This window comes from Macaca nemestrina, chromosome 9, assembly GCF_043159975.1.
Source record: "Macaca nemestrina isolate mMacNem1 chromosome 9, mMacNem.hap1, whole genome shotgun sequence".
Taxonomy (NCBI): Eukaryota; Metazoa; Chordata; class Mammalia; order Primates; family Cercopithecidae; genus Macaca; species Macaca nemestrina.
This window is the reverse complement of record NC_092133.1, coordinates 103,743,336-103,766,739: the sequence shown is the minus strand read 5'-3', so window position 1 is coordinate 103,766,739 and position 23,404 is coordinate 103,743,336.

The following is a 23,404-nucleotide window of genomic DNA, read 5'->3' as shown; positions in this document are numbered from 1 at the left end:
TTTGCCAATTCCACAAGAACTGTCTTAGCGAAAGGCTTCTTGAGGGGAAATATGTAACTCTGTGAGATGATTTCATAGAACCCAAAGAAGTTTCTCAGAAAGCTTCTTTCTCTTTGTTATCGCAGGATATTTCCTTTGGCCCTATAGTCATCAATGGGATCCGAAATATCTGTTCTCAGATTCCACAGAAATAAGGCTAGAAAAGAGATGCACCAAATACAGATGTAACTCTGTGAGATGAATTAACTGAACACTAAGAAGTTTCTCAGAAAGCTTCTTTCCAGATTTCATCTGAGGATATTTCCTTTTTCACCATAGCCCTCTATGGGCTTCCAAATATCACATTGCCAATACCACAAGAACTGTCTTAGTGAAAGGCTTCTTGACGGGAAAGCTGTAACTCTGTGAGATGATTTCACAGAACCCAAAGAAGTTTCTCAGAAAGCTTCTTTCTCTTTTTTAACGCAGAATATTTCCTTTGGCCCTATAGTCATCAATGGGATACGAAATATATGTTCTCAGATTCCACAGAAATAAGGCTAGCAAAGAGATCCACGAAATACAGATGTAACTCTGTGAGATGAATTAACAGAACACTAAGCAGTTTCTCAGAAAGCTTCTTTCCAGATTTCATCTGGGGATATTTCCTTTTTCACCATAGCCCTCTGTGGGCTTCCAAATATCACTTTGCCAATTCCACAAGAACTGTCTTAGCGAAAGGCTTCTTGAGGGGAAAGCTGTAACTCTGTGAGATGATTTCACAGAACCCAAAGAAGTTTCTCAGAAAGCTTCTTTCTCTTTGTTAACGCAGGATATTTCCTTTGGCCCTATAGTCATCAATGGGATCCGAAATATCTGTTCTCAGATTCCACAGAAATAAGGCTAGCAAAGAGATGCACCAAATACACATGTAACTCTGTGAGATGAATTAACAGAACACTAATCAGTTTCTCAGAAAGCTTCTTTCCAGATTTCATCTGAGGATATTTCCTTTTTCACCATAGCCCTCTCTGGGCTTCCAAATATCACTTTTCCAATTCCACAAGAACTGTCTTAGCGAAAGGCTTCTTGAGGGGAAAGCTGTAACTCTGTGAGATGATTTCACAGAACACAAAGAAGTTTCTCAGAAAGCTTCTTTCTCTTTGTTATCGGAGGATATTTCCTTTGGCCCTATAGTCATCAATGGGATCCGAAATATCTGTTCTCAGATTCCACAGAAATAAGGCTAGCAAAGAGATCCACGAAATACAGATGTAACTCTTTGAGATGAATTAACAGAACACTAAGCAGTTTCTCAGAAAGCTTCTTTCCAGGTTTCATCTGAGGATATTTCCTTTTTCACCGTAGCCCTCTGTGGGCTTCCAAATATCACTTTGCCAATTCCACAAGAACTGTCTTAGCGAAAGGCTTCTTGAGGGGAAAGCTGTAACTCTGTGAGATGATTTCACAGAACACAAAGAAGTTTCTCAGAAAGCTTCTTTCTCTTTGTTATCGGAGGATATTTCCTTTGGCCCTATAGTTCTCAAAGGGATCAGAAATATCTGTTCTCAGATTCCACAGAAATAAGGCTAGCAAAGAGATCCACGAAATACACATGTAACTCTGTGAGATGAATTAACAGAACACTAAGCAGTTTCTCAGAAAGTTTCTTTCCAGATTTCCTGTGAGGATATTTCCTTTTTCACCATAGCCCTCTATGGCTTCCAAATATCACATTGCCAATTCCACAAGAACTGTCTTAGCGAAAGGCTTCTTGACGGGAAAGCTGTAACTCTGTGAGATGATTTCACAGAACCCAAAGAGGTTTCTCAGAAAGCTTCTTTCTCTTTGTTATCGCAGGATATTTCCTTTGTCCCTATAGTCATCAATGGGATCCGAAACATCTGTTCTCAGATTCCACAGAAATAAGGCTAGCAAAGAGAAGCACCAAATACACATGTAACTCTGTGAGATGAATTAACAGAACACTAAGCAGTTTCTCAGAAAGCTTCTTTCCAGATTTCATCTGAGGATATTTCCTTTTTCACCATAGCCCTCTATGGGCTTCCAAATATCACTTTGCCAATTCCACAAGAACTGTCTTAGCGAAAGGCTTCTTGAGGGGAAAGCTGTAACTCTGTGAGATGATTTCACAGAAGCCAAAGAAGTTTCTCAGAAAGCTTCTTTCTCTTTGTTATCAGAGGATATTTCCTTTGGCCCTATAGTCATCAATGGGATCCGAAACATCTGTTCTCAGATTCCACAGAAATAAGGCTAGCAAAGAGATCCACGAAATACAGATGTAACTCTGTGAGATGAATTAACAGAACACTAAGCAGTTTCTCAGAAAGCTTCTTTCCAGATTTCATCTGAGGATATTTCCTTTTTCACCATAGCCCTCTATGGGCTTCCAAATATCACATTGCCAATTCCACAAAAACTGTCTTAGCGAAAGGCTTCTTGACGGGATAGCTGTAACTCTGTGAGATGATTTCACAGAACCCAAAGAAGTTTCTCAGAAAGCTTCTTTCTCTTTGTTATCGCAGGATATTTCCTTTGGCCCTATAGTCATCAATGGGATCCGAAACATCTGTTCTCAGATTCCACAGAAATAAGGCTAGCAAAGAGATGCACCAAATACCCATGTAACTCTGTGAGATGAATTAAGAGAACACTAAGCAGTTTCTCAGAAAGCTTCTTTCCAGATTTCATCTGAGGATATTTCCTTTTTCACCATTGCCCTCTATGGGCTTCCAAATATCACTTTGCCAATTCCACAAGAACTGTCTTAGCGAAAGGCTTCTTGAGGGGAAAGCTGTAACTCTGTGAGATGATTTGACAGAACACAAAGAAGTTTCTCAGAAAGCCTCTTTCTCTTTGTTATCGGAGGATATTTCCTTTGGCCCTATAGTCATCAATGGGATCCGAAATATCTGTTCTCAGATTCCACAGAAATAAGGCTAGCAAAGAGATCCACGAAATACAGATGTAACTCTGTGAGATGAATTAACAGAACACTAAGCAGTTTCTCAGAAAGCTTCTTTCCAGGTTTCATCTGAGGATATTTCCTTTTTCACCGTAGCCCTCTGTGGGCTTCCAAATATCACTTTGCCAATTCCACAAGAACTGTCTTAGCGAAAGGCTTCTTGAGGGGAAAGCTGTAACTCTGTGAGATGATTTCACAGAACACAAAGAAGTTTCTCAGAAAGCTTCTTTCTCTTTGTTATCGGAGGATATTTCCTTTGGCCCTATAGTCATCAATGGGATCCGAAATATCTGTTCTCAGATTCCACAGAAATAAGGCTAGCAAAGAGATCCACGAAATACAGATGTAACTCTGTGAGATGAATTAACAGAACACTAAGCAGTTTCTCAGAAAGCTTCTTTCCAGATTTCATCTGGGGATATTTCCTTTTTCACCATAGCCCTCTATGGGCTTCCAAATATCACTTTGCCAATTCCCCAAGAACTGTCTTAGCGAAAGGCTTCTTTAGGGGAAAGCTGTAACTCTGTGAGATGATTTCACAGAACCCAAAGAAGTTTCTCAGAAAGCTTCTTTCTCTTTGTTATCGCAGGATATTTCCTTTGGCCCTATAGTCATCAATGGGATCCGAAATATCTGTTCTCAGATTCCACAGAAATAAGGCTAGCAAAGAGATGCACCAAATACACATGTAACTCTGTGAGATGAATTAACAGAACACTAAGCAGTTTCTCAGAAAGCTTCTTTCCAGATTTCATCTGAGGATATTTCCTTTTTCACCATAGCCCTCTATGGGCTTCCAAATATCACTTTGCCAATTCCACAAGAACTGTCTTAGCGAAAGGCTTCTTGAGGGGAAAGCTGTAACTCTGTGAGATGATTTCACAGAACCCAAAGAAGTTTCTCAGAAAGCTTCTTTCTCTTTGTTATCAGAGGATATTTCCTTTGGCCCTATAGTCATCAATGGGATCCGAAACATCTGTTCTCAGATTCCACAGAAATAAGGCTAGCAAAGAGATCCACGAAATACAGATGTAACTCTGTGAGATGAATTAACAGAACACTAAGCAGTTTCTCAGAAAGCTTCTTTCCAGATTTCATCTGAGGATATTTCCTTTTTCACCATAGCCCTCTATGGGCTTCCAAATATCACATTGCCAATTCCACAAAAACTGTCTTAGCGAAAGGCTTCTTGACGGGATAGCTGTAACTCTGTGAGATGATTTCACAGAACCCAAAGAAGTTTCTCAGAAAGCTTCTTTCTCTTTGTTATCGCAGGATATTTCCTTTGGCCCTATAGTCATCAATGGGATCCGAAACATCTGTTCTCAGATTCCACAGAAATAAGGCTAGCAAAGAGAAGCACCAAATACACATGTAACTCTGTGAGATGAATTAACAGAACACTAAGCAGTTTCTCAGAAAGCTTCTTTCCAGATTTCATCTGAGGATATTTCCTTTTTCACCATAGCCCTCTGGGGGCTTCCAAATATCACTTTGCCAATTCCACAAGAAATGTCTTAGCGAAAGGCTTCTCGAGGGGAAAGCTGTAACTCTGTGAGATGATTTCACAGAACACAAAGAAGTTTCTCAGAAAGCTTCTTTCTCTTTGTTATCGGAGGATATTTCCTTTGGCCCTATAGTCATCAAAGGGATCCGAAATATCTGTTCTCAGATTCCACAGAAATAAGGCTAGCAAAGAGATCCACGAAATACAGATGTAACTCTGTGAGATGAATTAACTGAACACTAAGAAGTTTCTCAGAAAGCTTCTTTCCAGATTTCATCTGAGGATATTTCCTTTTTCACCATAGCCTCTATGGGCTTCCAAATATCACATTGCCAATACCACAAGAACTGTCTTAGTGAAAGGCTTCTTGACGGGAAAGCTGTACCTCTGTGAGATGATTTCACAGAACCCAAAGAAGTTTCTCAGAAAGCTTCTTTCTCTTTGTTAACGCAGAATATTTCCTTTGGCCCTATAGTCATCAATGGGATCCGAAATATATGTTCTCAGATTCCACAGAAATAAGGCTAGCAAAGAGATCCACGAAATACAGATGAAACTCTGTGAGATGAATTAACAGAACACTAAGCAGTTTCTCAGAAAGCTTCTTTCCAGGTTTCATCTGAGGATATTTCCTTTTTCACCATAGCCCTCTGTGGGCTTCAAAATATCACTTTTCCAATTCCACAAGCACTGTCTTAGCGAAAGGCTTCTTGAGGGGAAAGCTTTAACTCTGTGAGATGATTTCACAGAACACAAAGAAGTTTCTCAGAAAGCTTCTTTCTCTTTCTTATCGCAGGATATTTCCTTTGGCCCTATAGTCATCAATGGGATCCGTAATATCTGTTCTCAGATTCCACAGAAATAAGGCTAGCAAAGAGATCCACGAAATACAGATGTAACTCTGTGAGATGAATTAACAGAACACTAAGCAGTTTCTCAGAAAGCTTCTTTCCAGATTTCATCTGGGGATATTTCCTTTTTCACCATATCCCTCTGTGGGCTTCCAAATATCACTTTGCCAATTCCACAAGAACTGTCTTAGCGAAAGGCTTCTTGAGGGGAAAGCTGTAACTCTGTGAGATGATTTCACAGAACACAAAGAAGTTTCTCAGAAAGCTTCTTTCTCTTTGTTATCGGAGGATATTTCCTTTGGCCCTATAGTCATCAATGGGATCCGAAATATCTGTTCTCAGATTCCACAGAAATAAGGCTAGCAAAGAGATCCACGAAATACAGATGTAACTCTATGAGATGAATTAACAGAACACTAAGCAGTTTCTCAGAAAGCTTCTTTCCAGGTTTCATCTGAGGATATTTCCTTTTTCACCGTAGCCCTCTGTGGGCTTCCAAATATCACTTTGCCAATTCCACAAGAACTGTCTTAGCGAAAGGCTTCTTGAGGGGAAAGCTGTAACTCTGTGAGATGATTTCACAGAACCCAAAGAAGTTTCTCAGAAAGCTTCTTTCTCTTTGTTATCGGAGGATATTTCCTTTGGCCCTATAGTCTTCAATGGGATCCGAAATATCTGTTCTCAGATTCCACAGAAATAAGGCTAGCAAAGAGATGCACCAAATAGACATGTAATTCTGTGAGATGAATTAACAGAACACTAAGCAGTTTCTCAAAAGGCTTCTTTCCAGATTTCATCTGAGGATATTTCCTTTTTCACCATAGCCCTCTATGGGGTTCCAAATATCACATTGCCAATTCCACAAAAACTGTCTTAGCGAAAGGCTTCTTGACGGGAAAGCTGTAACTCTGTGAGATGATTTCACAGAACCCAAAGAAGTTTCTCAGAAAGCTTCTTTCTCTTTGTTATCGCAGGATATTTCCTTTGTCCCTCTAGTCATCAATGGGATCCGAAATATCTGTTCTCAGATTCCACAGAAATAAGGCTAGCAAAGCGATGCACCAAATACACATGTAACTCTGTGAGATGAATTAACAGAACACTAAGCAGTTTCTCAGAAAGCTTCTTTCCAGATTTCATCTGAGGATATTTCCTTTTTCACCATTGCCCTCTATGGGCTTCCAAATATCACTTTGCCAATTCCACAAGAACTGTCTTAGCGAAAGGCTTCTTGAGGGGAAAGCTGTAACTCTGTGAGATGATTTCACAGAACACAAAGAAGTTTCTCAGAAAGCTTCTTTCTCTTTGTTATCGGAGGATATTTCCTTTGGCCCTATAGTCATCAATGGGATCCGAAATATCTGTTCTCAGATTCCACAGAAATAAGGCTAGCAAAGAGATCCACGAAATACAGATGTAACTCTGTGAGATGAATTAACAGAACACTAAGCAGTTTCTCAGAAAGCTTCTTTCCAGATTTCATCTGGGGATATTTCCTTTTTTACCATAGCCCTCTGTGGGCTTCCAAATATCACTTTGCCAATTCCACAAAAACTGTCTTAGCGAAAGGCTTCTTGAGGGGAAATCTGTAACTCTGTGAGATGATTTCATAGAACCCAACGAAGTTTCTCAGAAAGCTTCTTTCTCTTTGTTATCGGAGGATATTTCCTTTGGCCCTATAGTCATCAATGGGATCCTTAATATCTGTTCTCAGATTCCACAGAAATAAGGCTAGCAAAGAGATCCACGAAATACAGATGTAACTCTGTGAGATGAATTAACAGAACACTAAGCAGTTTCTCAGAAAGCTTCTTTCCAGATTTCATCTGGGGATATTTCCTTTTTCACCATAGCCCTCTGTGGGCTTCCAAATATCACTTTGCCAATTCCACAAGAACTGTCTTAGCGAAAGGCTTCTTGAGGGGAAAGCTGTAACTCTGTGAGATGATTTCACAGAACACAAAGAAGATTCTCAGAAAGCTTCTTTCTCTTTGTTATCGCAGGATATTTCCTTTGGCCCTATAGTCATCATTGGGATCTGAAATATCTGTTCTCAGATTCCACAGAAATAAGGCAAGCAAAGAGATGCACCAAATACACATGTAACTCTGTGAGATGAATTAACAGAACACTTATCAGTTTCTCAGAAAGCTTCTTTCCAGATTTCATCTGAGGATATTTCCTTTTTCACCATAGCCCTCTATGGGCTTCCAAATATCACTTTGCCAATTCCACAAGAACTGTCTTAGCGAAAGGCTTCTTGAGGGGAAAGCTGTAACTCTGTGAGATGATTTCACAGAACACAAAGACGTTTCTCAGAAAGCTTCTTTCTCTTTGTTATCGGAGGATATTTCCTTTGGCCCTATAGTCTTCAAAGATATCCGAAATATCGGTTCTCAGATTCCACAGAAATAAGGCTAGCAAAGAGATGCACCAAATACACATGTAACTCTGTGAGATGAATTAACAGAACACTAAGCAGTTTCTCAGAAAACTTCTTTCCAGATTTCATCTGTGGATATTTCCTTTTTCACCATAGCCCTCTATGGGGTTCCAAATATCACTTTGCCAATTCCACAAGAACTGTCTTAGCGAAAGGCTTCTTGAGGGGAAAGCTGTAACTCTGTGAGATGATTTCACAGAACACAAAGAAGTTTCTCAGAAAGCTTCTTTCTCTTTGTTATCGGAGGATATTTCCTTTGGCCCTATAGTTCTCAAAGGGATCAGAAATATCTGTTCTCAGATTCCACAGAAATAAGGCTAGAAAAGAGATCCACGAAATACACATGTAACTCTGTGAGATGAATTAACAGAACACTAAGCAGTTTCTCAGAAAGCTTCTTTCCAGATTTCCTGTGAGGATATTTCCTTTTTCACCATAGCCCTCTATGGCTTCCAAATATCACATTGCCAATTCCACAAGAACTGTCTTAGCGAAAGGCTTCTTGACGGGAAAGCTGTAACTCTGTGAGATGATTTCACAGAACCCAAAGAAGTTTCTCAGAAAGCTTCTTTCTCTTTGTTATCGCAGGATATTTCCTTTGGCCCTATAGTCATCAATGGGATCCGAAACATCTGTTCTCAGATTCCACAGAAATAAGGCTAGCAAAGAGAAGCACCAAATACACATGTAACTCTGTGAGATGAATTAACAGAACACTAAGCAGTTTCTCAGAAAGCTTCTTTCCAGATTTCATCTGAGGATATTTCCTTTTTCACCATAGCCCTCTGGGGGCTTCCAAATATCACTTTGCCAATTCCACAAGAAATGTCTTAGCGAAAGGCTTCTCGAGGGGAAAGCTGTAACTCTGTGAGATGATTTCACAGAACACAAAGAAGTTTCTCAGAAAGCTTCTTTCTCTTTGTTATCGGAGGATATTTCCTTTGGCCCTATAGTCATCAATGGGATCCGAAATATCTGTTCTCATATTCCACAGAAATAAGGCTAGCAAAGAGATCCACGAAATACAGATGTAACTCTGTGAGATGAATTAACAGAACACTAAGCAGTTTCTCAGAAAGCTTCTTTCCAGATTTCATCTGGGGATATTTCCTTTTTCACCATAGCCCTCTATGGGCTTCCAAATATCACTTTGCCAATTCCCCAAGAACTGTCTTAGCGAAAGGCTTCTTGAGGGGAAAGCTGTAACTCTGTTAGATGATTTCACAGAACCCAAAGAAGTTTCTCAGAAAGCTTCTTTCTCTTTGTTATCGCAGGATATTTCCTTTGGCCCTATAGTCATCAATTGGATCCGAAATATCTGTTCTCAGATTCCACAGAAATAAGGCTAGCAAAGCGATGCACCAAATACACATGTAACTCTGTGAGATGAATTAACAGAACACTAAGCAGTTTCTCAGAAAGCTTCTTTCCATATTTCATCTGAGGATATTTCCTTTTTCACCATAGCCCTCTATGGCTTCCGAATATCTCTTTGCCAATTCCACAAGAACTGTCTTAGCGAAAGGCTTCTTGAGGGGAAAACTGTAACTCTGTGAGATGATTTCACAGAACCCAAAGAAGTTTCTCAGAAAGCTTCTTTCTCTTTGTTAACGCAGAATATTTCCTTTGGCCCTATAGTCATCAATGGGATCCGAAATATATGTTCTCAGATTCCACAGAAATAAGGCTACCAAAGAGATCCACGAAATACAGATGTAACTCTGTGAGATGAATTAACAGAACACTAAGCAGTTTCTCAGAAAGCTTCTTTCCAGATTTCATCTGAGGATATTTCCTTTTTCACCATAGCCCTCTGTGGGCTTCAAAATATCACTTTTCCAATTCCACAAGCACTGTCTTAGCGAAAGGCTTCTTGAGGGGAAAGCTTTAACTCTGTGAGATGATTTCACAGAACACAAAGAAGTTTCTCAGAAAGCTTCTTTCTCTTTGTTATCGCAGGATATTTCCTTTGGCCCTATAGTCATCAATGGGATCCGTAATATCTGTTCTCAGATTCCACAGAAATAAGGCTAGCAAAGAGATCCACGAAATACAGATGTAACTCTGTGAGATGAATTAACAGAACACTAAGCAGTTTCTCAGAAAGCTTCTTTCCAGATTTCATCTGGGGATATTTCCTTTTTCACCATATCCCTCTGTGGGCTTCCAAATATCACTTTGCCAATTCCACAAGAACTGTCTTAGCGAAAGGCTTCTTGAGGGGAAAGCTGTAACTCTGTGAGATGATTTCACAGAACACAAAGAAGTTTCTCAGAAAGCTTCTTTCTCTTTGTTATCGGAGGATATTTCCTTTGGCCCTATAGTCATCAATGGGATCCGAAATATCTGTTCTCAGATTCCACAGAAATAAGGCTAGCAAAGAGATCCACGAAATACAGATGTAACTCTATAAGATGAATTAACAGAACACAAAGCAGTTTCTCAGAAAGCTTCTTTCCAGGTTTCATCTGAGGATATTTCCTTTTTCACCGTAGCCCTCTGTGGGCTTCCAAATATCACTTTGCCAATTCCACAAGAACTGTCTTAGCGAAAGGCTTCTTGAGGGGAAAGCTGTAACTCTGTGAGATGATTTCACAGAACCCAAAGAAGTTTCTCAGAAAGCTTCTTTCTCTTTGTTATCGGAGGATATTTCCTTTGGCCCTATAGTCTTCAATGGGATCCGAAATATCTGTTCTCAGATTCCACAGAAATAAGGCTAGCAAAGAGATGCACCAAATAGACATGTAATTCTGTGAGATGAATTAACAGAACACTAAGCAGTTTCTCAAAAGGCTTCTTTCCAGATTTCATCTGAGGATATTTCCTTTTTCACCATAGCCCTCTATGGGGTTCCAAATATCACATTGCCAATTCCACAAAAACTGTCTTAGCGAAAGGCTTCTTGACGGGAAAGCTGTAACTCTGTGAGATGATTTCACAGAACCCAAAGAAGTTTCTCAGAAAGCTTCTTTCTCTTTGTTATCGCAGGATATTTCCTTTGTCCCTCTAGTCATCAATGGGATCCGAAATATCTGTTCTCAGATTCCACAGAAATAAGGCTAGCAAAGCGATGCACCAAATACACATGTAACTCTGTGAGATGAATTAACAGAACACTAAGCAGTTTCTCAGAAAGCTTCTTTCCAGATTTCATCTGAGGATATTTCCTTTTTCACCATTGCCCTCTATGGGCTTCCAAATATCACTTTGCCAATTCCACAAGAACTGTCTTAGCGAAAGGCTTCTTGAGGGGAAAGCTGTAACTCTGTGAGATGATTTCACAGAACACAAAGAAGTTTCTCAGAAAGCTTCTTTCTCTTTGTTATCGGAGGATATTTCCTTTGGCCCTATAGTCATCAATGGGATCCGAAATATCTGTTCTCAGATTCCACAGAAATAAGGCTAGCAAAGAGATCCACGAAATACAGATGTAACTCTGTGAGATGAATTAACAGAACACTAAGCAGTTTCTCAGAAAGCTTCTTTCCAGATTTCATCTGGGGATATTTCCTTTTTTACCATAGCCCTCTGTGGGCTTCCAAATATCACTTTGCCAATTCCACAAGAACTGTCTTAGCGAAAGGCTTCTTGAGGGGAAATCTGTAACTCTGTGAGATGATTTCATAGAACCCAACGAAGTTTCTCAGAAAGCTTCTTTCTCTTTGTTATCGGAGGATATTTCCTTTGGCCCTATAGTCATCAATGGGATCCTTAATATCTGTTCTCAGATTCCACAGAAATAAGGCTAGCAAAGAGATCCACGAAATACAGATGTAACTCTGTGAGATGAATTAACAGAACACTAAGCAGTTTCTCAGAAAGCTTCTTTCCAGATTTCATCTGGGGATATTTCCTTTTTCACCATAGCCCTCTGTGGGCTTCCAAATATCACTTTGCCAATTCCACAAGAACTGTCTTAGCGAAAGGCTTCTTGAGGGGAAAGCTGTAACTCTGTGAGATGATTTCACAGAACACAAAGAAGTTTCTCAGAAAGCTTCTTTCTCTTTGTTATCGCAGGATATTTCCTTTGGCCCTATAGTCATCATTGGGATCTGAAATATCTGTTCTCAGATTCCACAGAAATAAGGCAAGCAAAGAGATGCACCAAATACACATGTAACTCTGTGAGATGAATTAACAGAACACTTATCAGTTTCTCAGAAAGCTTCTTTCCAGATTTCATCTGAGGATATTTCCTTTTTCACCATAGCCCTCTATGGGCTTCCAAATATCACTTTGCCAATTCCACAAGAACTGTCTTAGCGAAAGGCTTCTTGAGGGGAAAGCTGTAACTCTGTGAGATGATTTCACAGAACACAAAGACGTTTCTCAGAAAGCTTCTTTCTCTTTGTTATCGGAGGATATTTCCTTTGGCCCTATAGTCTTCAAAGGGATCCGAAATATCGGTTCTCAGATTCCACAGAAATAAGGCTAGCAAAGAGATGCACCAAATACACATGTAACTCTGTGAGATGAATTAACAGAACACTAAGCAGTTTCTCAGAAAACTTCTTTCCAGATTTCATCTGTGGATATTTCCTTTTTCACCATAGCCCTCTATGGGGTTCCAAATATCACTTTGCCAATTCCACAAGAACTGTCTTAGCGAAAGGCTTTTGAGGGGAAAGCTGTAACTCTGTGAGATGATTTCACAGAACACAAAGAAGTTTCTCAGAAAGCTTCTTTCTCTTTGTTATCGGAGGATATTTCCTTTGGCCCTATAGTTCTCAAAGGGATCAGAAATATCTGTTCTCAGATTCCACAGAAATAAGGCTAGAAAAGAGATCCACGAAATACACATGTAACTCTGTGAGATGAATTAACAGAACACTAAGCAGTTTCTCAGAAAGCTTCTTTCCAGATTTCCTGTGAGGATATTTCCTTTTTCACCATAGCCCTCTATGGCTTCCAAATATCACATTGCCAATTCCACAAGAACTGTCTTAGCGAAAGGCTTCTTGACGGGAAAGCTGTAACTCTGTGAGATGATTTCACAGAACCCAAAGAAGTTTCTCAGAAAGCTTCTTTCTCTTTGTTATCGCAGGATATTTCCTTTTGCCCTATAGTCATCAATGGGATCCGAAACATCTGTTCTCAGATTCCACAGAAATAAGGCTAGCAAAGAGAAGCACCAAATACACATGTAACTCTGTGAGATGAATTAACAGAACACTAAGCAGTTTCTCAGAAAGCTTCTTTCCAGATTTCATCTGAGGATATTTCCTTTTTCACCATAGCCCTCTGGGGGCTTCCAAATATCACTTTGCCAATTCCACAAGAAATGTCTTAGCGAAAGGCTTCTCGAGGGGAAAGCTGTAACTCTGTGAGATGATTTCACAGAACACAAAGAAGTTTCTCAGAAAGCTTCTTTCTCTTTGTTATCGGAGGATATTTCCTTTGGCCCTATAGTCATCAATGGGATCCGAAATATCTGTTCTCATATTCCACAGAAATAAGGCTAGCAAAGAGATCCACGAAATACAGATGTAACTCTGTGAGATGAATTAACAGAACACTAAGCAGTTTCTCAGAAAGCTTCTTTCCAGATTTCATCTGGGGATATTTCCTTTTTCACCATAGCCCTCTATGGGCTTCCAAATATCACTTTGCCAATTCCCCAAGAACTGTCTTAGCGAAAGGCTTCTTGAGGGGAAAGCTGTAACTCTGTTAGATGATTTCACAGAACCCAAAGAAGTTTCTCAGAAAGCTTCTTTCTCTTTGTTATCGCAGGATATTTCCTTTGGCCCTATAGTCATCAATGGGATCCGAAATATCTGTTCTCAGATTCCACAGAAATAAGGCTAGCAAAGCGATGCACCAAATACACATGTAACTCTGTGAGATGAATTAACAGAACACTAAGCAGTTTCTCAGAAAGCTTCTTTCCATATTTCATCTGAGGATATTTCCTTTTTCACCATAGCCCTCTATGGCTTCCGAATATCTCTTTGCCAATTCCACAAGAACTGTCTTAGCGAAAGGCTTCTTGAGGGGAAAGCTGTAACTCTGTGAGATGATTTCACAGAACACAAAGAAGTTTCTCAGAAAGCTTCTTTCTCTTTGTTATCGGAGGATATTTCCTTTGGCCCTATAGTCATCAAAGGGATCCGAAATATCTGTTCTCAGATTCCACAGAAATAAGGCTAGCAAAGAGATCCACGAAATACAGATGTAACTCTGTGAGATGAATTAACTGAACACTAAGAAGTTTCTCAGAAAGCTTCTTTCCAGATTTCATCTGAGGATATTTCCTTTTTCACCATAGCCCTCTATGGGCTTCCAAATATCACATTGCCAATACCACAAGAACTGTCTTAGTGAAAGGCTTCTTGACGGGAAAGCTGTACCTCTGTGAGATGATTTCACAGAACCCAAAGAAGTTTCTCAGAAAGTTTCTTTCTCTTTGTTAACGCAGAATATTTCCTTTGGCCCTATAGTCATCAATGGGATCCGAAATATATGTTCTCAGATTCCACAGAAATAAGGCTAGCAAAGAGATCCACGAAATACAGATGTAACTCTGTGAGATGAATTAACAGAACACTAAGCAGTTTCTCAGAAAGCTTCTTTCCAGGTTTCATCTGAGGATATTTCCTTTTTCACCATAGCCCTCTGTGGGCTTCAAAATATCACTTTGCCAATTCCACAAGCACTGTCTTAGCGAAAGGCTTCTTGAGGGGAAAGCTTTAACTCTGTGAGATGATTTCACAGAACACAAAGAAGTTTCTCAGAAAGCTTCTTTCTCTTTGTTATCGCAGGATATTTCCTTTGGCCCTATAGTCATCAATGGGATCCGTAATATCTGTTCTCAGATTCCACAGAAATAAGGCTAGCAAAGAGATCCACGAAATACAGATGTAACTCTGTGAGATGAATTAACAGAACACTAAGCAGTTTCTCAGAAAGCTTCTTTCCAGATTTCATCTGGGGATATTTCCTTTTTCACCATAGCCCTCTGTGGGCTTCCAAATATCACTTTGCCAATTCCACAAGAACTGTCTTAGCGAAAGGCTTCTTGAGGGGAAAGCTGTAACTCTGTGAGATGATTTCACAGAACACAAAGAAGTTTCTCAGAAAGCTTCTTTCTCTTTGTTATCGGAGGATATTTCCTTTGGCCCTATAGTCATCAATGGGATCCGAAATATCTGTTATCAGATTCCACAGAAATAAGGCTAGCAAAGAGATGCACCAAATAGACATGTAACTCTGTGAGATGAATTAACAGAACACTAAGCAGTTTCTCAAAAGGCTTCTTTCCAGATTTCATCTGAGGATATTTCCTTTTTCACCATAGCCCTCTATGGGGTTCCAAATATCACATTGCCAATTCCACAAAAACTGTCTTAGCGAAAGGCTTCTTGACGGGAAAGCTGTAACTCTGTGAGATGATTTCACAGAACCCAAAGAAGTTTCTCAGAAAGCTTCTTTCTCTTTGTTATCGCAGGATATTTCCTTTGTCCCTATAGTCATCAATGGGATCCGAAATATCTGTTCTCAGTTTCCACAGAAATAAGGCTAGCAAAGAGATCCACGAAATACAGATGTAACTCTGTGAGATGAATTAACAGAACACTAAGCAGTTTTTCAGAAAGCTTCTTTCCAGGTTTCAACTGAGGATATTTCCTTTTTCACCATAGCCCTCTGGGGGCTTCCAAATATCACTTTGCCAATTCCACAAGAACTGTCTTAGCGAAAGGCTTCTTGAGGGGAAAGCTGTAACTCTGTGAGATGATTTCACAGAACACAAAGAAGTTTCTCAGAAAGCTTCTTTCTCTTTGTTATCGGAGGATATTTCCTTTGGCCCTATAGTCATCAATGGGATCCGTAATATCTGTTCTCAGATTCCACAGAAATAAGGCTAGCAAAGAGATCCACGAAATACAGATGTAACTCTGTGAGATGAATTAACAGAACACTAAGCAGTTTCTCAGAAAGCTTCTTTCCAGATTTCATCTGGGGATATTTCCTTTTTCACCATAGCCCTCTGTGGGCTTCCAAATATCACTTTGCCAATTCCACAAGAACTGTCTTAGCGAAAGGCTTCTTGAGGGGAAAGCTGTAACTCTGTGAGATGATTTCACAGAACACAAAGAAGTTTCTCAGAAAGCTTCTTTCTCTTTGTTATCGCAGGATATTTCCTTTGGCCCTATAGTCATCATTGGGATCTGAAATATCTGTTCTCAGATTCCACAGAAATAAGGCAAGCAAAGAGATGCACCAAATACACATGTAACTCTGTGAGATGAATTAACAGAACACTTATCAGTTTCTCAGAAAGCTTCTTTCCAGATTTCATCTGAGGATATTCCTTTTTCACCATAGCCCTCTATGGGCTTCCAAATATCACTTTGCCAATTCCACAAGAACTGTCTTAGCGAAAGGCTTCTTGAGGGGAAAGCTGTAACTCTGTGAGATGATTTCACAGAACACAAAGACGTTTCTCAGAAAGCTTCTTTCTCTTTGTTATCGGAGGATATTTCCTTTGGCCCTATAGTCTTCAAAGGGATCCGAAATATCGGTTCTCAGATTCCACAGAAATAAGGCTAGCAAAGAGATGCACCAAATAGACATGTAACTCTGTGAGATGAATTAACAGAACACTAAGCAGTTTCTCAGAAAACTTCTTTCCAGATTTCATCTGTGGATATTTCCTTTTTCACCATAGCCCTCTATGGGGTTCCAAATATCACTTTGCCAATTCCACAAGAACTGTCTTAGCGAAAGGCTTCTTGAGGGGAAAGCTGTAACTCTGTGAGATGATTTCACAGAACACAAAGAAGTTTCTCAGAAAGCTTCTTTCTCTTTGTTATCGGAGGATATTTCCTTTGGCCCTATAGTTCTCAAAGGGATCAGAAATATCTGTTCTCAGATTCCACAGAAATAAGGCTAGAAAAGAGATCCACGAAATACACATGTAACTCTGTGAGATGAATTAACAGAACACTAAGCAGTTTCTCAGAAAGCTTCTTTCCAGATTTCCTGTGAGGATATTTCCTTTTTCACCATAGCCCTCTATGGCTTGCAAATATCACATTGCCAATTCCACAAGAACTGTCTTAGCGAAAGGCTTCTTGACGGGAAAGCTGTAACTCTGTGAGATGATTTCACAGAACCCAAAGAAGTTTCTCAGAAAGCTTCTTTCTCTTTGTTATCGCAGGATATTTCCTTTGGCCCTATAGTCATCAATGGGATCCGAAACATCTGTTCTCAGATTCCACAGAAATAAGGCTAGCAAAGAGAAGCACCAAATACACATGTAACTCTGTGAGATGAATTTACAGAACACGAAGCAGTTTCTCAGAAAGCTTCTTTCCAGATTTCATCTGAGGATATTTCCTTTTTCACCATAGCCCTCTGGGGGCTTCCAAATATCACTTTGCCAATTCCACAAGAAATGTCTTAGCGAAAGGCTTCTCGAGGGGAAAGCTGTAACTCTGTGAGATGATTTCACAGAACACAAAGAAGTTTCTCAGAAAGCTTCTTTCTCTTTGTTATCGGAGGATATTTCCTTTGGCCCTATAGTCATCAATGGGATCCGAAATATCTGTTCTCAGATTCCACAGAAATAAGGCTAGCAAAGAGATCCACGAAATACAGATGTAACTCTGTGAGATGAATTAACAGAACACTAAGCAGTTTCTCAGAAAGCTTCTTTCCAGATTTCATCTGGGGATATTTCCTTTTTCACCATAGCCCTCTATGGGCTTCCAAATATCACTTTGCCAATTCCCCAAGAACTGTCTTAGCGAAAGGCTTCTTGAGGGGAAAGCTGTAACTCTGTTAGATGATTTCACAGAACCCAAAGAAGTTTCTCAGAAAGCTTCTTTCTCTTTGTTATCGCAGGATATTTCCTTTGGCCCTATAGTCATCAATGGGATCCGAAATATCTGTTCTCAGATTCCACAGAAATAAGGCTAGCAAAGCGATGCACCAAATACACATGTAACTCTGTGAGATGAATTAACAGAACACTAAGCAGTTTCTCAGAAAGCTTCTTTCCATATTTCATCTGAGGATATTTCCTTTTTCACCATAGCCCTCTATGGCTTCCAAATATCACTTTGCCAATTCCACAAGAACTGTCTTAGCGAAAGGCTTCTTGAGGGGAAAGCTGTAACTCTGTGAGATGATTTCACAGAACACAAAGAAGTTTCTCAGAAAGCTTCTTTCTCTTTGTTATCGGAGGATATTTCCTTTGGCCCTATAGTCATCAAAGGGATCCGAAATATCTGTTCTCAGATTCCACAGAAATAAGGCTAGCAAAGAGATCCACGAAATACAGATGTAACTCTGTGAGATGAATTAACTGAACACTAAGAAGTTTCTCAGAAAGCTTCTTTCCAGATTTCATCTGAGGATATTTCCTTTTTCACCATAGCCCTCTATGGGCTTCCAAATATCACATTGCCAATACCACAAGAACTGTCTTAGTGAAAGGCTTCTTGACGGGAAAGCTGTACCTCTGTGAGATGATTTCACAGAACCCAAAGAAGTTTCTCAGAAAGTTTCTTTCTCTTTGTTAACGCAGAATATTTCCTTTGGCCCTATAGTCATCAATGGGATCCGAAATATATGTTCTCAGATTCCACAGAAATAAGGCTAGCAAAGAGATCCACGAAATACAGATGTAACTCTGTGAGATGAATTAACAGAACACTAAGCAGTTTCTCAGAAAGCTTCTTTCCAGGTTTCATCTGAGGATATTTCCTTTTTCACCATAGCCCTCTGTGGGCTTCAAAATATCACTTTGCCAATTCCACAAGCACTGTCTTAGCGAAAGGCTTCTTGAGGGGAAAGCTTTAACTCTGTGAGATGATTTCACAGAACACAAAGAAGTTTCTCAGAAAGCTTCTTTCTCTTTGTTATCGCAGGATATTTCCTTTGGCCCTATAGTCATCAATGGGATCCGTAATATCTGTTCTCAGATTCCACAGAAATAAGGCTAGCAAAGAGATCCACGAAATACAGATGTAACTCTGTGAGATGAATTAACAGAACACTAAGCAGTTTCTCAGAAAGCTTCTTTCCAGATTTCATCTGGGGATATTTCCTTTTTCACCATAGCCCTCTGTGGGCTTCCAAATATCACTTTGCCAATTCCACAAGAACTGTCTTAGCGAAAGGCTTCTTGAGGGGAAAGCTGTAACTCTGTGAGATGATTTCACAGAACACAAAGAAGTTTCTCAGAAAGCTTCTTTCTCTTTGTTATCGGAGGATATTTCCTTTGGCCCTATAGTCATCAATGGGATCCGAAATATCTGTTATCAGATTCCACAGAAATAAGGCTAGCAAAGAGATGCACCAAATAGACATGTAACTCTGTGAGATGAATTAACAGAACACTAAGCAGTTTCTCAAAAGGCTTCTTTCCAGATTTCATCTGAGGATATTTCCTTTTTCACCATAGCCCTCTATGGGGTTCCAAATATCACATTGCCAATTCCACAAAAACTGTCTTAGCGAAAGGCTTCTTGACGGGAAAGCTGTAACTCTGTGAGATGATTTCACAGAACCCAAAGAAGTTTCTCAGAAAGCTTCTTTCTCTTTGTTATCGCAGGATATTTCCTTTGTCCCTATAGTCATCAATGGGATCCGAAATATCTGTTCTCAGTTTCCACAGAAATAAGGCTAGCAAAGAGATCCACGAAATACAGATGTAACTCTGTGAGATGAATTAACAGAACACTAAGCAGTTTCTCAGAAAGCTTCTTTCCAGGTTTCAACTGAGGATATTTCCTTTTTCACCATAGCCCTCTGGGGGCTTCCAAATATCACTTTGCCAATTCCACAAGAACTGTCTTAGCGAAAGGCTTCTTGAGGGGAAAGCTGTAACTCTGTGAGATGATTTCACAGAACACAAAGAAGTTTCTCAGAAAGCTTCTTTCTCTTTGTTATCGGAGGATATTTCCTTTGGCCCTATAGTCATCAATGGGATCCGTAATATCTGTTCTCAGATTCCATAGAAATAAGGCTAGCAAAGAGATCCACGAAATACAGATGTAACTCTGTGAGATGAATTAACAGAACACTAAGCAGTTTCTCAGAAAGCTTCTTTCCAGATTTCATCTGGGGATATTTCCTTTTTCACCATAGCCCTCTGTGGGCTTCCAAATATCACTTTGCCAATTCCACAAGAACTGTCTTAGCGAAAGGCTTCTTGAGGGGAAAGCTGTAACTCTGTGAGATGATTTCACAGAACACAAAGAAGTTTCTCAGAAAGCTTCTTTCTCTTTGTTATCGCAGGATATTTCCTTTGGCCCTATAGTCATCATTGGGATCTGAAATATCTGTTCTCAGATTCCACAGAAATAAGGCAAGCAAAGAGATGCACCAAATACACATGTAACTCTGTGAGATGAATTAACAGAACACTTATCAGTTTCTCAGAAAGCTTCTTTCCAGATTTCATCTGAGGATATTCCTTTTTCACCATAGCCCTCTATGGGCTTCCAAATATCACTTTGCCAATTCCACAAGAACTGTCTTAGCGAAAGGCTTCTTGAGGGGAAAGCTGTAACTCTGTGAGATGATTTCACAGAACACAAAGACGTTTCTCAGAAAGCTTCTTTCTCTTTGTTATCGGAGGATATTTCCTTTGGCCCTATAGTCTTCAAAGGGATCCGAAATATCGTTTCTCAGATTCCACAGAAATAAGGCTAGCAAAGAGATGCACCAAATAGACATGTAACTCTGTGAGATGAATTAACAGAACACTAAGCAGTTTCTCAGAAAACTTCTTTCCAGATTTCATCTGTGGATATTTCCTTTTTCACCATAGCCCTCTATGGGGTTCCAAATATCACTTTGCCAATTCCACAAGAACTGTCTTAGCGAAAGGCTTCTTGAGGGGAAAGCTGTAACTCTGTGAGATGATTTCACAGAACACAAAGAAGTTTCTCAGAAAGCTTCTTTCTCTTTGTTATCGGAGGATATTTCCTTTGGCCCTATAGTTCTCAAAGGGATCAGAAATATCTGTTCTCAGATTCCACAGAAATAAGGCTAGAAAAGAGATCCACGAAATACACATGTAACTCTGTGAGATGAATTAACAGAACACTAAGCAGTTTCTCAGAAAGCTTCTTTCCAGATTTCCTGTGAGGATATTTCCTTTTTCACCATAGCCCTCTATGGCTTGCAAATATCACATTGCCAATTCCACAAGAACTGTCTTAGCGAAAGGCTTCTTGACGGGAAAGCTGTAACTCTGTGAGATGATTTCACAGAACCCAAAGAAGTTTCTCAGAAAGCTTCTTTCTCTTTGTTATCGCAGGATATTTCCTTTGGCCCTATAGTCATCAATGGGATCCGAAACATCTGTTCTCAGATTCCACAGAAATAAGGCTAGCAAAGAGAAGCACCAAATACACATGTAACTCTGTGAGATGAATTTACAGAACACGAAGCAGTTTCTCAGAAAGCTTCTTTCCAGATTTCATCTGAGGATATTTCCTTTTTCACCATAGCCCTCTGGGGGCTTCCAAATATCACTTTGCCAATTCCACAAGAAATGTCTTAGCGAAAGGCTTCTCGAGGGGAAAGCTGTAACTCTGTGAGATGATTTCACAGAACACAAAGAAGTTTCTCAGAAAGCTTCTTTCTCTTTGTTATCGGAGGATATTTCCTTTGGCCCTATAGTCATCAATGGGATCCGAAATATCTGTTCTCAGATTCCACAGAAATAAGGCTAGCAAAGAGATCCACGAAATACAGATGTAACTCTGTGAGATGAATTAACAGAACACTAAGCAGTTTCTCAGAAAGCTTCTTTCCAGATTTCATCTGGGGATATTTCCTTTTTCACCATAGCCCTCTATGGGCTTCCAAATATCACTTTGCCAATTCCCCAAGAACTGTCTTAGCGAAAGGCTTCTTGAGGGGAAAGCTGTAACTCTGTTAGATGATTTCACAGAACCCAAAGAAGTTTCTCAGAAAGCTTCTTTCTCTTTGTTATCGCAGGATATTTCCTTTGGCCCTATAGTCATCAATGGGATCCGAAATATCTGTTCTCAGATTCCACAGAAATAAGGCTAGCAAAGCGATGCACCAAATACACATGTAACTCTGTGAGATGAATTAACAGAACACTAAGCAGTTTCTCAGAAAGCTTCTTTCCATATTTCATCTGAGGATATTTCCTTTTTCACCATAGCCCTCTATGGCTTCCAAATATCACTTTGCCAATTCCACAAGAACTGTCTTAGCGAAAGGCTTCTTGAGGGGAAAGCTGTAACTCTGTGAGATGATTTCACAGAACACAAAGAAGTTTCTCAGAAAGCTTCTTTCTCTTTGTTATCGGAGGATATTTCCTTTGGCCCTATAGTCATCAAAGGGATCCGAAATATCTGTTCTCAGATTCCACAGAAATAAGGCTAGCAAAGAGATCCACGAAATACAGATGTAACTCTGTGAGATGAATTAACTGAACACTAAGAAGTTTCTCAGAAAGCTTCTTTCCAGATTTCATCTGAGGATATTTCCTTTTTCACCATAGCCCTCTATGGGCTTCCAAATATCACATTGCCAATACCACAAGAACTGTCTTAGTGAAAGGCTTCTTGACGGGAAAGCTGTACCTCTGTGAGATGATTTCACAGAACCCAAAGAAGTTTCTCAGAAAGCTTCTTTCTCTTTGTTAACGCAGAATATTTCCTTTGGCCCTATAGTCATCAATGGGATCCGAAATATATGTTCTCAGATTCCACAGAAATAAGGCTAGCAAAGAGATCCACGAAATACAGATGTAACTCTGTGAGATGAATTAACAGAACACTAAGCAGTTTCTCAGAAAGCTTCTTTCCAGATTTCATCTGGGGATATTTCCTTTTTCACCATAGCCCTCTGTGGGCTTCCAAATATCACTTTGCCAATTCCACAAGAACTGTCTTAGCGAAAGGCTTCTTGAGGGGAAAGCTGTAACTCTGTGAGATGATTTCACAGAACACAAAGAAGTTTCTCAGAAAGCTTCTTTCTCTTTGTTATCGCAGGATATTTCCTTTGGCCCTATAGTCATCATTGGGATCTGAAATATCTGTTCTCAGATTCCACAGAAATAAGGCAAGCAAAGAGATGCACCAAATACACATGTAACTCTGTGAGATGAATTAACAGAACACTTATCAGTTTCTCAGAAAGCTTCTTTCCAGATTTCATCTGAGGATATTCCTTTTTCACCATAGCCCTCTATGGGCTTCCAAATATCACTTTGCCAATTCCACAAGAACTGTCTTAGCGAAAGGCTTCTTGAGGGGAAAGGTGTAACTCTGTGAGATGATTTCACAGAACACAAAGACGTTTCTCAGAAAGCTTCTTTCTCTTTGTTATCGGAGGATATTTCCTTTGGCCCTATAGTCTTCAAAGGGATCCGAAATATCGGTTCTCAGATTCCACAGAAATAAGGCTAGCAAAGAGATGCACCAAATAGACATGTAACTCTGTGAGATGAATTAACAGAACACTAAGCAGTTTCTCAGAAAACTTCTTTCCAGATTTCATCTGTGGATATTTCCTTTTTCACCATAGCCCTCTATGGGGTTCCAAATATCACTTTGCCAATTCCACAAGAACTGTCTTAGCGAAAGGCTTCTTGAGGGGAAAGCTGTAACTCTGTGAGATGATTTCACAGAACACAAAGAAGTTTC